General features: G+C 39.4%; 1 protein-coding gene across 1 annotated transcript in view; it reads left to right on the plus strand.

Annotated features, from left to right (window-relative positions):
• The window catches only part of Farsb (phenylalanyl-tRNA synthetase, beta subunit), a 60,763-nt gene that overhangs the window by 43,499 nt on the left and 1,540 nt on the right, over positions 1–15,724 (plus strand). The window lies entirely within an intron of this gene.

Genomic DNA, 15,724 nt, shown 5'->3' on the forward strand with positions numbered 1-15,724 from the left:
TCAAAAAAAAAAAAAAAAAAAAAAAAAAAAAAAAAAACCATCACAGTGGGTCCTCACCCGGCTCGTCTTCTTGGTGTGGCACTATATGACTTCTGGCTGTGCCCCAAAGTCACAGTGTCTGTGAAGGGCAAACGTTTTGAATGAATTCAGGACATCAAACAGCCAGGACAACACAACTAAAGACACAAAAGAAGACTTTGAGAGCTGTTTTAGAGAGTGACAAGAACGATGGGGTGAGTGTGTTTGAAGTGTGTTGAGGGGAGTTAATGGTAAGGTGTCTCTCACTGTAATACACTTAACAAATGAAACACTCCCTGTACTTCTCGGTTGGACCACATAGGCTCCTCTGTGCTTATTATGGAGTTTGGAAAGTTCTGCTTGTGATATCCCTGTAGCCTAAAGTTTTTTTGGTTTGACGAGAGATCCAGAAACAGCCTGAAGAAAGTGATTTATTCCTCATTCCTACTGTGTATCTTACTGCTTTTTGGTTTGTTTTTTTGTTTTTATATTTGGCATTCCAAGTTTCTAATAGAACCTTTATTTTTAGACAGTTTACTTAGCAGTTATTTGTTGTAGTGAGTTTTGGTAAATAGCCATTTGTTGGTTTTGGTTATATTTATTTTTTAGTCCTTTTTAGAGATGGTTTTTGTTTACTTTTTGTTTTATTTTTCATTTTGAAAGTGTTTTTAAATATACTTTAAAATGCATTGATACTATGTATTTATTTATTTATTGTCTTTTTTTGAGACAAGGTCTCACTATGCAGTTCAGGCTGGCCTTGAACTCGCTTTGTAGCCCAGGCTGGCCTTCAGCTCCTGGTGATCCTCCTGCCTCAGCCTCCTGAGTGCTGGATTAAAATCAGTTTCCTGAAGCAGATTGTACCATATAAAGGAGGTCTTCTTTCCTATTTGAAAGTTTGCAAAGTGCTAAAATGGTAAATTCAAGCATAACTTGTAGATATGATACTTTATGTAAATATTATGCCAATGGTATTTATATAAGCCAACATCTTTATACTGTGACTCTGACTTTGTAATATCCTCAGACACTTCTTTCCCAGAAAAATTTGAGGTCCCAGTTACGAAGACAAGGATAGGTAGGACATAGGCCCTGCTAAGGATTCTGCAAGGTGAAAGATCACTATGTCCCACCTTGCAAGCCAATCTTCTAGGACAAGTGCCTTGAGGTTCCAAAGAGGAAGATAGTGCAGCTCCTTGAGGACATGTGGAAAAATACTGGTGAATTTCTGGAAAGCAAGGTGAACCTTTGAAGGAGTAGGTAGAGCCAGGGCAAGCACTGCTGATGCTTGAACAAAGCTAACAGTGAAAAAAAAGACGTAGAGAAATGGGCACTGCAGTTTGGTTTGACTGAAGACTGGATAAGTGGCTTGGGGTTGTATTTAGAGAGTGCCAGCAAGGTTTCAGCTAGTTGTAGGGAAAGTACTGATGGTGCTGCTTCCCTTTTTCTAAGTGGCAGAGTGGTATTGGGTCTGTACTTCAGTGGGATTAATCTGGCAGCAGTATGTGTTGGTTGAGTGCCATGTAGACCACTGGTACAGAAAATGGTGAGAAGCTGTAGGATATTTTAGAACAGTGAGAATGAGGACTTGAATTTGAATGGTAGGCACAGTTATCTGGAGGCTCATTTAAGAAACCTTCATAATGTAGAGGCCACAGCATTCAGCACTTGGAAAATTTCATATGTACCAGGTGGTTGGCTTTCAAGTTCTTCCACCTCTGTCTTGATTACTTTTCTCTGGTTGCTGGGACAAAATACCTGGCACCCAAAGCTTAAGGGGAAAAGGTTTATTTAACTCAGTCTGTAGAAATTTCAGCCCATAATCAGCTGGCTCCAAGGCAGGGTGGCACATGGCAGAGGGGGAACAGTTCATGACAGTGGAAGACAGCAAAAACAAGGGAGGGGGAACCAATTCATGCTGACCAGGAGGTAGCAAAACTACAAGAGACCTGAACAGCATCTTTCTGCCCTCTTTATATTGTATCTAGACTGCTGGGATTAGGGCAGTGCCAGTCCAGTGGACTGATTTAGTGATCACACACCCATAATCTCAGCATCATACATTCCAGATTCAGCCACCTCTGAAAAAGCCCCATCTAAGACTGCATTAGGTTTTGGGGGAACATCTAGAGACAAACCATAACAACTTCATTGCTACCTGAATTTGCCTTTGGTTAGCTAGAAGTCTGGGATTGCATCTTGCTTAAGGGTCTCCTCATTTTTAATTTTTTTAAGTTTAATTCCTGGATTGATGCTTGTAAATTATTTATGGCAGGTAGCTTTATTGCATCTTTAGAACACTTAGGAAATAACTACTTCTCAGAGATGTCTTCCAGGTATAGCTGGGATTATCCACTACCCAGCTGGCTTTTGGGTCTGTTGTAAGATGCTACCTCTTCAATTTATTGAGGATAAGAAGTTGCTGCCTATTTGGCCTAGCCCATGGTTCTTTGGCACTGACCTGTAGTATTGTTTATGACCCTTGGGCAATCTCAGACTTGCCATATCAGGAAGAACAGCTGACTAGTACAGTTACGTCATCTTGGGTAAAGTGGTACAATCAGCAGTAACAATAGCATCAAATACAGCCTAGAAAATGACAAACTGTGATAACTATTAATTTTAACCTTTAACCATGTAGACTATAGTTATCTAACAAAATTTAACACAAGAAAATTGTGTACAGTAAATATGCCCTCAATATGGTGATTTTACCCTCAGGGGAGAAAATTTTAAAGGAATTAGGAAGAAAAAAATAGAGAAGTAGAAGAAGAGGATGATATTAGAGGCAAGGCTGGAAGACAAAGGAAGATTATGGGAACTTTAGAAAACTGGTGAAGAAGACAGGCAGGAAAGAGAAGGAAGAAATAAAAACAAGAACAGAAGAGAACAACAGAATAACCCTAGAAATAGTATTCACACTCATAAAAACAAGATCAAGAAAAACACAAAAAGAAAAGAAAAACAGAAACAATTAAAAAATACACTGATATTCACAGTGTATCTCCGCTGACACTGCTAGACAGAGTGGGCAGACAGAGCCCAGATCCATGTTGACTAATCTCAGCAAGCCAGCCAGGTAGTGGATAATCCCAGCAAGCCTACACCTGTAGTTTCATGGAAGTTCATGCTAACTTCTGGCTGTGAGGCTAGAACCTGATGTGTTCAGCCTGCAAGACTGTATACCTCCTGCTGCCTTGAACTCAGCTCCTTGATCTCCTGCAAACTTGAACTCAGTTCCACCTCACCCTGACAGTATGAGTCACTATGTGGAGCCAGCTTGCAGATGCTCTGAGTTCCAAGCTCAGTCGGCCCCTCTCCAAGATGGTACTGGCCAGTTGCCTTCTCCTGGGGGATGTCTGAACTGGAATAACTCAGCAGCCACTGCACTCTGCTGTCCCCTGCCCCATCCCATTGTTGTGTTTTTCCATGGAGGGCTCTAGGGTTCTTAGCAGTCAACAGCGCATCTGCAGGTTCGAGCCACCCTTTCCACGCAGCGTGTGAGTCAGGTCTCAGGGAGAAAGCCTCGCCTGCCACCTCCTTCTTCTGCATCGAAGTCTCTCTCTTTGCTCTTCCCTGGGCTTCACTTACCACTTCAGATTCTTGCTCAGTCCTGGAGACCCACTTCCCTCCTTCTCTTCTTTACATTGCTCTATCAGTGTCTGGACACCAAACCTTGGAGAGGCTGTTTCCAAGAATATTGTAATTCTAAACTTTTGATATAACTTGAATTCTGTGCAAATTAGCACAAAATATAATACTTAGTTCTTAATTTTCTTAATATCTAGATACCTGTTTTTTGATTTTTTTTTCATTAGGAAAAATATTCAGAAACTAGTATTTCTGGTGTGGTTTTAGAACTTCTATGTTCAGTTTTGCTAGAACAAGTTGTTACTTTGCTTTTTGAATGAATGTAAGTATATACAGATTCAGACTTCTATTTCCTTTTGAAGTTTTTGGCCCTCATATGAGAATATTGCAGTGTTTTTCAAGTTTTTTTACATCTATGAAATGTCCTATCTGAGGAGCTGTGGTGCGGCTTCTTTATGCACATGTGTGGCGTGGGCCCGTATGTATCCAATATATCTGACTTTCCTTGAAAAGGGGCAGGGTGTTTACTTTCACTGCCCGTCAGCATCACTGGCCACAGCAGTCTCCCTGGATCTGTGGCCATGTGCCTAGATCTGAGTGTTTCCTTCTCAAGATACTTTTTGTAAGAGCCGTCAAGCCAAAGGGAATTAATGTCATTATAAATAATGGTTCTTCATTTTTCATCAGGACTTCTAAGTCTATTTTGGTTACCTAATGACAAATATGATTATCCTTTTTTAATTTTTTATGGTCAAAGAAATCAAGGCCTAAAGAAATGGTTTGTCAAAATAAGTCAGTAGCAAAGCTAGTATTAGTTCTTCATCTGATGTGTATGGATATGTACATACCACAACTGAGGAAAACTTGTTTTCCAGACGGCTAAGTAAATCTGTAAATGCTGGAATTGCTGGAGTGTGTTTTGCTGCGTCATTTCCTCAGATCTACTGTTATTTTACGTATAGCTTTTCCTGCTAAGAAATTGTCTTTAAAGTATCTGAAAGCAGAGTACAAACAGATTAAGTAAGAACTACTATTTCATGCTATTCTTGATTACTGAGCTGTCTTCTATTACCCTGGCATATGGTTTACTTTTTAATAATTGAAAATCCCTAGTGGCTTTGCAGTTATAATTGAGCTCAGTCTGTTCACCAGAGATTCCTGCTAATGTAAGTTACACTGGTGGGAATACCTAATTTCTTTCTGTTCCCTTTAATGTGTGCTACCAAGCTTCCTCGCATGCTGCTTTGCTCGGTAGTAGGGATCAGTGGGCTAGAACTTGATTCCCCTTTGAGCAATTTGGCCCTATTCAGCGTAAGAGAAATCTGGCAACTCATTTGATTGATCATCACGTAGGTCCCTAGGACTCGTGTTGACATGGGGTAAACCTTGGTCAGTATCAGGCTGTGGTCCTCCACAAGCATGTGGGGACCCATAGAAGTGCTCAGAGAGCCGTAACTGTAGCCTGAGTGAATAACTATGGTCGCTGAGTCTTACATATTTTCCACTGGCTGAGCACCTTTGCATTTTAAGGCTATCAAGTAAGATGTTTTCAAGTTGATGATAGAATAAGGTTAATGTTAGTGAAAAAAAAGGACTTTTAACTTGTTAGCAGACTGCAGTGTTTTAACGGTTTCAAAAGGGTTCAACTCAGAATATGATAGTGGTATTTGGTCAGATTATTATAGCATATGTATATGCTTTTTTCCAAACTTTTTCCCCTTTGTTTTTGTGGCTTGTTGCAAACTAAATTATATATGTTAAGATGCATTTATCCTTTTCAAAAACCACTTCTGGGCAAGGAAAATTCTCAACATTTTTGTGTGTACGACAGTTATATGGTTGCTAGGCAAATCGATGGCAAAAATAATTCGTAGAATGTAAAGAGCTTTGTGATTCGCTGCACTGACTTGAGTGTATTTTTTCCCCCTTTAGGTTGTTACCTATTTCAATTTTGGTTACTTATAATTCTATAGAAAACTTCAGTTTAACTTGAGACCAGATTTCTCATGGAGAGAGAGAGATCTTAGAACTTAGTTTTAACAATTCTAGATTTCATGCTGCTCAGAAACCCTTTTGTGAAATGACTTTGTAAGTAACATGCAGATTTAATCCTACACCATATGTAGGCACTGTGGTTATTTAGGTACCTTCTGTTACAGTAACACCTAATCATCACTCTTTGACCTGTAGGTCTTGACCTTTTTTTCCCTTTTTGGACACCTGTGAAAGATTTCAGATGCTAAAAATATGGGTGAAATTGTGACTTTTTCTGGTTGTCACATTGGTTGTTAGAGTAATATGACCTTGGAAATATATGAGAAAGTTATTTATTGAACAACTTGTTGAAGTCAAGGTAGTCAATTTATGGTTTGGTTACGCAGACCATTGTGCTGTAATGAAAGGATTTGTATAACATGTTCACACTTAGTTTTCAACAAAGACGTGGTTCTATTTAAGGCATTGGGTTAAAAAAAGTTTGAGAATTTTTAATCTTTTTTTACCCTGTATAAAAGTAGTTCTTATTCCTTTAGGTGTCTACTTTCTTATGTTTCAGTAAGCTTTCGAGTACTTCTGTTTCCATTAGCTTTTCTGAAGGAATTAAGACTCAAAGCAGTACAGATCAGTGGGGACACTGCCACACAGCTGGAGCAGAGCTTTAATGGCCACCGTGTACAGTATTTATAAAGGTTTCACATGACTCGCTTTAGCCCTGTTTTGGTTTTGAGAAGGTTTATTATTCTGCTTCTCCGTCCTCTGTATATAAGATAACGCTCTGCTCACTCATGTTCACTTCACGTCTGTTTTTGGTATCATTTGGTACCTAACTGATGTTTTAGTATCCATGGCAAGTTGGTGTATTTGGCATTAAATTCCACGTTGAATGGGTCTTAATTTGCTCAGTATTCTGTCAATAGATAACTGTTACAACACAGTGCTTCTCAGTCTTAAAATTATCTCTTTCCTAAAAACTCTTTCAAAATACTTGTTCTTAATTGCACCTCCATGAAATTTTAATACCACAGATGGTGGTATTTATAATAGTATTATACATATATGTAGCTCTTTATAAGGAGAATAAATTCAAAGACTTTAAGTTTAAAACTATTAATATTTGGCTTTTTAATTATATCTGCTAAAAATTTTAATATTTACATATATTGCATATATTGCGTATATTATGTATATCAAGGTATATGTGCCAATTCACAGTTTATGTAATACATAGTGAAAGTAATAAATATTTAAGCTTATTTTCTTCAAACAAAAGTAAAACAATTGAAAAAATTTGATTTGTTAAAAATTTTTTTACTAAATATAACTTCAATTATGAGAAAATAGGTTTTAACTAGTTAGTAGTCAAATACTATCAACATTTTTTCTTTTCAGCTTATGATATTTTGAATAACTTTTTCAAAATTTAGTGAGATAATATGAACTATTTTTAGGTAATTCTTGGAGCCTAAGTCATGCACAAAAGCCCTCTTACGTCAGTGGCACCTATAAGGTAGCCAGTGGCCCTTAGGCATATATACATTACCTCTCTATATGACTGAGGTTTTTGGAGGTGTTCGTTTGCTTCTTGTTTTTGAAACGGGATCTTGCAGTGCTGCCCAGGCTAGTCTTGAACTTGTGATCTCAGTTTTTCCCACCTTAGCCTTCCAAGTAGCTGGGACTTCAGGAGTGTGCCAACAGGGCCAGGTTGTGACTTTGAGATTGAACAGTTCATAGTCTTCCAATCACCCACATCTTTTCCCATACTTTAAATCGTCTTTAGGTTACTTACAATACCTTTAGTGCAATAATACACTATATAAATAGTTGATATATTTTATTGTTTAGGGAAAAGTGACAAGTAAGAAAAGACAGTGGATGTTTAGTGCAGATGCAGTCCTTTAAGAAAATTTTCCAACCACAGTTACTTGAATCTACAGGTGTGGAACTTGTGAGTACAGAGGGCCGACTGTATGTATTTTTGAAGACCGTAAGTCCCCAGCAGTACCTCCTGCTTCAACCAAAGGACACTTTATGCTTCATGCCAGTTTCCTCCTAATCCATATTTGTACTTGTCTTCTCTGACAGCAGGAGAGCTGCTCCCATTTTCCTAGGCTTACGTACTTGATCCAGGGCCCTATCTATAACTAAACTCTTTTCTTCCTCGATATCTTGCCCCTTGTGTGCTTGCCATACTTTGCACTGTGAGACTTTCTCTCTTCTCTTTCCTTTTACTTGGGCCCTGAAAGTACTTTGCTAACAACTAGATTCCCCATCCAAGGGCATTATTGAGAGTGATGTATTTGGTGCTACCTTTTTTCTTCCCTCTTTCAACTTTGCTTTGTCATTTATTCCTTCACAATAAATAATGAAGTAATTTGCCAGGATCCCAACACCTTTTTCACAATGTCTTTTTTGTTCTTCCCTTGTTTAATAGAATAAAGTATAGTTTGGCTTAGTTAAACTCTGTGTCTCCAAAGCTGGTAGCTTGTCATCTCCTAAGGTTATCTAGGAAATTAGAGATTCGTTAAAAATCACTTTTTCCCCAATATTTTTTAACAAACTAGATTTTGAAAGGCTGATGTACTTTCTCATTGGTGGGACGAAATACCCGGCTCCCACAAGTTAAAGGAAGAGAGGTTAATTTTGACTCACAGTACTTTGTAGAGGGAGGGTGGCATGGCAGAAGGGGAAGAGCTCAAGGCAAGGCAGGTAGGAAACAGAGGGATGGGAGGAGGGCGGAAATAGATTTATACCATTCCACCTCTTGCCACCAGCCTTCCCCTTCCAACATCACACCCAACTATAAACCCATCAGCGGACTGACCTAGCAATGAATATCACACACCCATGATCCAGTTACCATAATGTGCTTTGTTTAAAAATCAGAAATGGACATTTTATTGTGGCTTTTGGGGGTAATAGGGTGGTAGAAATTTAATTAAACATCTATTAGCTATCTATCTTCTCTAGTTTCTTTTATCTGCCAGCACGTTTCCTCTCTTCCCCCTTATTTTACTTTGGAGAGATTCTTTCCTGTCTTGTTTTTAGCTTTAATTTAATACCGCACATTACATCATTGCAGGAATCAAATAAGTTGATATTCATTTAAAGTAGTCTCAGTACTGTTTTTATATCAGTGATAAGCAGACTGAGATTCCAGTTTGATTTTATTGAGTTGTTTTGCTATACATGGGTGTTGCATAGCTGTGAGAGACAAGTGTTCTGTTTGTAAGTTTGTTTATGCACATCTGCTGTAGCTTCCATTCTCAATCACTGTGATAAGAGTTATTTTCCTGTACTGGTTTAGGGAGGCTCGCTGTGGGGAAGAGGGTAGTTCAGACAGCCTTTTCTTCAACTGTGCCTTCTCCAGTGCTTCTGATACAGTCAGAAAGCACCGCAGGGATAGAGGAAAAGCAAACTCCTGGGCCCTTAGTGTGTGACTCTTTAAAACATGATCTGTATTTCCTTCTGAGGCAAACGGAGACTTACAAGTAGTTTTTGCTAAAAACTGTGACTCTTCACTTGGTCATACAGGTGCCCAGTAGGTAACTAAAAGCAGAATAAAGCTTGATTTTCATTCTGTATGCTTTTATTGTCTTAAATTTTTGGATGTTAGTCGTTTAGGAAAAGTTTGCAAAACAAGATTTATTAGCCTTTAATTTACCTCGCCCCTTCAAGACTAAGGATACCAAGGTAAGAGATTTACAGGGACATTGAGCTGTACCCAGAGGTCTCCATTCCCCTAAATCTAGGGTCACTTTGGATTGCAGCAGAACATCACAAGACTAAGGCTGCCCCAAAGACAGTCATCTCGCGGGACTGCCCCTTGAGTCATGAGGATTCCTCCAGAGTACAAAAGCAGGACTGATACAGTAATCCCAGCCCACCACAGCTGGTCCCTCTACGTCTGGATTGGGCCAGTCTGATCCACCACTTCAGACCTGCACCTCTTCAGTTTCTCAAACTGAAGCCCTTTCCCTGTCTTCTGTTTCACTAGGGGACCAGCTTGATCTTTCCTCCCAGCTCTGCTGTTACCTGACTGTATGGTTTTCTTCGCCTGGTTTGCTGTTTTCTTCTGTGTCAAATAAGGGAATGGACAAGCTTGCCTCTGGGGTCATTTCCAGCTGTAAGAGTCTGTAGCAGCCAAAATTCTCAGTGGTCTCTGCCACAGGTTCTAACGTGTCCATTCTTTGCCTTTCCCCTCCTAAATGGTGTCGCTGTGGTACTTGTAGTATTTATCTGCTCAGACAGTTCTAAGCTTGTTTCATGAAGCTGGAATTTTTTTAAGAGTACTGTATTGCTTGGGAGTTTTAAAAAACTATAGTTTTTTCCTGGAAGGCTATAGGTTTGATCAGTATTATATCATAATAATATCGCAGTGCATACCTGCATGTGTCCTAAGATGACAGAGGTAATGAACTGTCGCTCAGCCTCCCACCCTGCCTTACGTTTTGTTTATTTATTTAATTTTAAACCAGAAGAAGTTTGCAAACATGACCTGAACAGCTTGACCAAAAGCTTAAAAGCTTTCTGCTGTAGGCCTTATGTGCCCATGGGCCACACACACGGAGGCTCTTCCTCACCTTTCACTTGTGCTCCAGCCTATACTGTTGCTCGCCTTGGGCAAGGCTCCTAATCTCCTTGTGCTTCACTTTTTCCCATCTGTAACCTGCCTGTCCCACAAACAGCTTGGCCAGTTTACTGCTTTTACTGAGGGTGGAAGGTGCATCGAAAACAGGGTGCCATGTTTTTATAATTTCATTGTTTTCTTTTTCTTCCACACATCCTGTCAACTGAAGTCTAATTCTGGAACTAAAGTATGTCTACTGTAATTACATGTTTGTAGTTAGGTTTGTTACATGTTAGCAAAAGTCTCAACTAAATTTGTTGAATATGAAATTATGGACTTAATCTCATATATTCAACATTCCTAGTCTTTTCTGGGTTAGGTCTCCTCCACTCTATTACTGCTATCACCATCACTGTCATTGCTTCCCTATACATGTAGAGCAAGTCATGCACTGTTCATACTTGGCTTGAGAAACAGTCCTGTTCAAGATTTTTGTCAGATGTGAGACTACAGAAAGAAGCATCTGTTGGTCTAGGAAGGTAGGGTGTTCCATACCTTTCGCTTTTGAAGTTCTTATTCTAAATATATCCGGAGTGCTTAAGAAATAAATTTGGCAGAAAAAATAATTTGAGTAGTCAGACAAGTGTAGGAGGATTTTTTCAGGAATGAAAATTTTCAAAGTTGATTGAAAGTACTTTTAAAATGTAGAGTAAAAAGTCCTTTTGTTTTACAAAAATTAATTTGAGAACTTAAAATTAGTTTTAAGATTAATTTGTGATTGAATTTGAGATTTAAAATTGTAGTTAAATATGTTACTTTTAAGCTTTTACAACATCTCTCACCTTTGGGTTTCAAAATATGAGTATGTGTCTATGTGGGATGCATAGCAAAGATTGGACTTTAACATAGATCTTGTGTTTTCCTAGCACTTTCTGTTTACTTCTGTAGTATTTGCCCAGACTACGTAAATTCTTCTGTAAGAAATTTGAGAAAGTGATAGCCATTGGGCTGTGGATGTAGCTCAGTGGTGGAACACTTTCCTAACTTGTGTGAGGTCTTGGGCTCAGTCCCCAGCGCCACAAAAGGGAGAGAGAAACTCACAGAAATAAGAATCAGTTTCTCTATACCAACTAGAATTGCGACGAGTTAAAATTCCAAATACTTATTTAGACATAAGAAGATTGTAATGATTTGTAAAAGATGGTTCTTTATTAAAGACATTTCTCTATTAGAGGAGCGGGCAGTCGGAGCTTTGCCAATTTCTTTTTAAGAATAAGATGCCCAGGACCCTGTCCTCATGTGTAATAGAATACGCCAAACCCTTTCTTGATAGTATGCTGTGGTACTGTGGGCCCCTGTCCATGCTGTGCTGTGGGATTCGGAAGGTACCAGTTTCGCACATCCAGTGGCTTTCGCTTTAAGAGTTAATGGTGTCTGCAGGTGTGTTGGGATTAGCACTGTGAAGTTGTGTAAGAGGGTTTTCTTTCTTTTGATCTTCTGAAGGGGATGAAAGATGGCCATTAAACTCAAAGGATTAGGTCCTTTCTCTTTACAGAGTTTAGGTACCATAAATATTTCACTTCAAATGCAAGGTGAAGAATTGTATACATCTGGGGGAAAATGAGTGTTTTATATTACCAGTTGGAAATTATTCAGTTTCTACTTACAAATTTAATGGTCTTTGCAGAGACATTTTCTCCCAAGTGCACCGCAATCTGAAAAAAAAATTTGTTTTTTTATTCATAGCATGGGAGTGGTACTTTGGGCCCTGCCTTTTTCTTTTTATAAATTAATGTCTTACGCTTTGTGCCTTTCCCACCCTTTCTATAATTCCATTGGTGCCTTCAAAAACCTGCTTGTTCTAAAAGTTTGAGAACAGCTACCCTTAAAAATAACACCATGTGCACATGCACGGTATACAGTATGTGTTCCGTTTTATAGCCCTTACAGTCTTACCTTTTCCTTTAAGTCAACATTATTTAGAAAAGGAAGGTAATGGTGATATACTGGCAGTGAGATTAGACAAGACTAGCAATCACTCTTTCCATACTCTCAGAAAACTGGTGAGAAACCAGGAAAAAGTACTGCATAGGGAATTACGGCTTAAGCCCCCGTTCTCTGCTGTGTCCCCTGCTCTGTCAGTTTCACTCTGGGAAATGGAATGGAACTCTGGGGAACTTATGGGGGTTGGTAGCTGTCGCCCCTAGATTCAGCCTGTTAAATGATTATTCTTTCCTTTGCTTAGGACAGACTTAAAGAAAAGCATTCAGTTGGCCCAGTATCTGTATACTTCAGTATCTTTCTGCTTCATCTTTCAGTATCTTTATACTTCCTTTTTCCATTTCATCCCTGAATTTGGGGATTTACTGTGTGGGACACTGACAAGGGTGGTTTTCTATTATTAGCTATGACATTTGTGATACACAGACATTCCTTTTCCAGTGTTCCCTACCCCCCTTTTATTTTGTTCTTATTCTACTGTAGAAAAAATGGGCAATAAAATAGCAGATTGCAAGCACTTACATGTGAGTTTGAACTCTCAAAACATGTATCGATAATATGAAGAAAGAGAAGAGTATAATTGTATGTGTACATGGTTTCTTTACGAGGTGAACCAAATAAAGGGCCGAATGAATGTGCTGTATGTGACCAGTGTCAGCAGGTTCGAGGGAAGGAATAGGAGCCTCGAGCTTAGTAACAGTTCGCTGCTTTTAGAGCAAGGTCTGCTCGGTTACCGCCGTCAGCTTCCACTTCCACCGCTTCATAAAATTTTGGGAACAACTGTGTGTAATGGGCATCTGAACTTTGGGCCCGTATTATTACTCTAAAAGAGGCAGGGCCAAAAGGAAACTTTGAAAGGTGTTTGGCAACGGGCAGGAGAGGCGCTCACAGACTCTTTGATGGTCAATTAGCCAGAAAATGTGCTAAAGACTGGGCGCTGCACTGGATTATGGGCCCAGGAATGACCCTGAGGTCCTCTGTGTGAGCGCAGAGACGATTATAGACCTCAAGGAGATGCCACAAAGGCTTTAATTAAGGGGCTTACTCACACCCCACTAAGTTGGGGAAATTAAACTCTTGTTTGTGCTTCGCTGATGTTTCTTTTGTCCGGTCCTCCACATGTATTCCAACAAGAACACTATTTTCCCAGTCTGTTTAGCGTTGGAAGCTCTCACTGTGATAGATATCAACAGAGCTGAAAGTTTAATCATCAAGGCGTCTCAGTGCAAAGTTGGGCTTGAGCGAGGTTTTGTTAGAGTCCCTTGGGCGTGGGTTGAAAATTGTAATATTTATATGTCTTAATGTACCAATAAACCAGGAGCTCCATTTTGATCTTAAAAACATGAATAAAAGAAAACTAATGTACCCTGAAGAGTTTGAATTTTAGACTTCTTAGTCACAGGGCAATATGATTTTCCTTGAGTTAGCAACTTTATATCTCTAGACCAATATTGTTGCTTTTTCTCTAAATATGTTCTTGTTGGTGGTGAGATAAAAATAGCTTTTGAACATTGGCTACCATCCAGGTCTGATTTTTCGTGAGCCCTGACCTGTATTTAGTTTCACTGGGATGTGACTTCTTTTATTTCTGGACAGGCACCAGTTTAGGGTGCATTAGTCAGAGCTGGAGCATGATGATCCCAGCCATCTGCCTGAGCTACTGAGCTAAACTGCCCTCCCTCTCCCAGCAGTGGCGCTTTTCTTTGAACTCTCGGCCCTGATTGCTGCCTTCATGGGGTGTGTCCCCTTTGTTTTGTTAGTGAAGCAATTCTCCCTGCAAAGTTTGGTTTCAACCATGAGGGTTTTTGAAACAGAGAAATGCTTGTGCTTCGTAGTTTCAAATTTTCTTTTAGTATTTCTTGTTCCTGTGTAACATCAGTCAAGGGGCATGCTTTTTGGGTTCTCTCAGGGACCCTTGGTAACCTGACGACGCTTCTGTGTGCGTCTTGATTTGGGTATGTGGACGTCAGCCTTGGGCTAGCTGAACAGGCAATATGAAAAGCATAAATATTTAGACCATGATCTGATCTGGTTAGAAGTGAAAAGTAGCAAGAAAAGTTAAAATTGTGATTACAGTTTAAAGTGGGTGATTTTTAGCAAGGTGAGTTTACACAGAGTCCCAGTTTGGGGCTTAAATTTTTATGTGAGTGTAGGGGAGGCTTAGTGTTGAACACAAAGGCAACAGGCGTCTTGGGCACCTGCTCCTCTGGGACGCAGGGTGGGCTTCGGACCCAAGAGCAGTTGCGGACGCTCGGGGACTTGGGTAGATCTGTGTGCTCAGCTGACAGAGTTTGTCCTTTATCATCTGAGAGTATATACCCTTATACTTGGGTGTGTTTTCAATAGGACATAATGTGAATTTCAATTCTCTTTGCTTTGCTTTGAACAGAGGGAAAACTGTATGTAATGATGCAGATATTTTTGACTATGTATCTAGCCAGCTAATGAACTAAAAGCAAAAGTTTGGTCCAAACATATACAAAGAGGTAGAGTTAGCAATTAAAGAAGAATATAACTGAATTTTGCTTTTAAAAAGTACTGATTCAAAAGTTGTTTTATGAAGTAAAATGTTTGTGTTCTTATCTCTTAGGCTTTATTTTGCTAACTTTGTCAGAACTAGCACATCTGGCTTAAATTCTAAAATAGTTTGGTTTTATGCTTCAGTAAAAATGAATCCAATCAAATTGGACTTGAAGTGAGATAAAAGAAAAGACTTTGTATAGCAAGGTTATCAGGAAGGTCTTGAACATTTCCTTTCTGAGTGGCCTTTAAAAATAGGATGGTATCTTTTTCAGATTGCATGGTGTGTGTGTGTGTGTGTGTGTGTGTGTGTGTGTGTGTGTGTGTCTGTGTGTGTGTGTGTGTGTGTGTGTCTGTGTGTGTGTGTGTAGTTGTAGTTCTGTATGAAGGGGTACCAGGGTGTTAGAACAAGTGGTTCTCAGCAATCCTTCCTGGCCTGCGATTTCTGATTATACTGTTTACCATGAACACTATACAAATTTCCTTTAGTTGTCGTGTGAAGACTTCCTGCCTTTTTATTTGTTGTTGAAGCAGATAATAAATTTGCATTTTGATAGAATTAAAATGTGCCATCCTTATTAGATTTTTATAGTGATTCATACCTTATGGAAACTGCATTATAAATCCAGTTTAGTTACTAATTTACTTTCCCTTCCTTGCCTTTCTCCCTATGTGTGGATTAGTGCATAAAGCCAGATACAGAACTTAAATGTTGTTCGTTGAAATTAACGCAGAATTGTTTAGCTTGATAGGATGTGCAAAATAGGCCACGTTATGACACAGCTAGGTTGCTTTGGGGTTAAGAATGATAATTAAAAATGTTTTCCCAGGCCTGACACAGTAGTGCAGGACCTGTAATACCAGTTATTTGAGAGGTTCAGACAAGAGGACAAGTTCAAGGCTAGCCTGGGCAACTTTGCAACTGTAAGTCAACAAAACAAAACAAAAACAAAGCCGTGTGTTTGTGTTTGTGGGAGTGGGTGGGTGCTGGGCATGCAGCTCAGTGGAAGAATACCCCTGGGTTCAATC

Source organism: Chinchilla lanigera, unplaced genomic scaffold (assembly GCF_000276665.1).
Source record: "Chinchilla lanigera isolate Chin_1 unplaced genomic scaffold, ChiLan1.0 scaffold00052, whole genome shotgun sequence".
Taxonomy (NCBI): domain Eukaryota; kingdom Metazoa; phylum Chordata; class Mammalia; order Rodentia; family Chinchillidae; genus Chinchilla; species Chinchilla lanigera.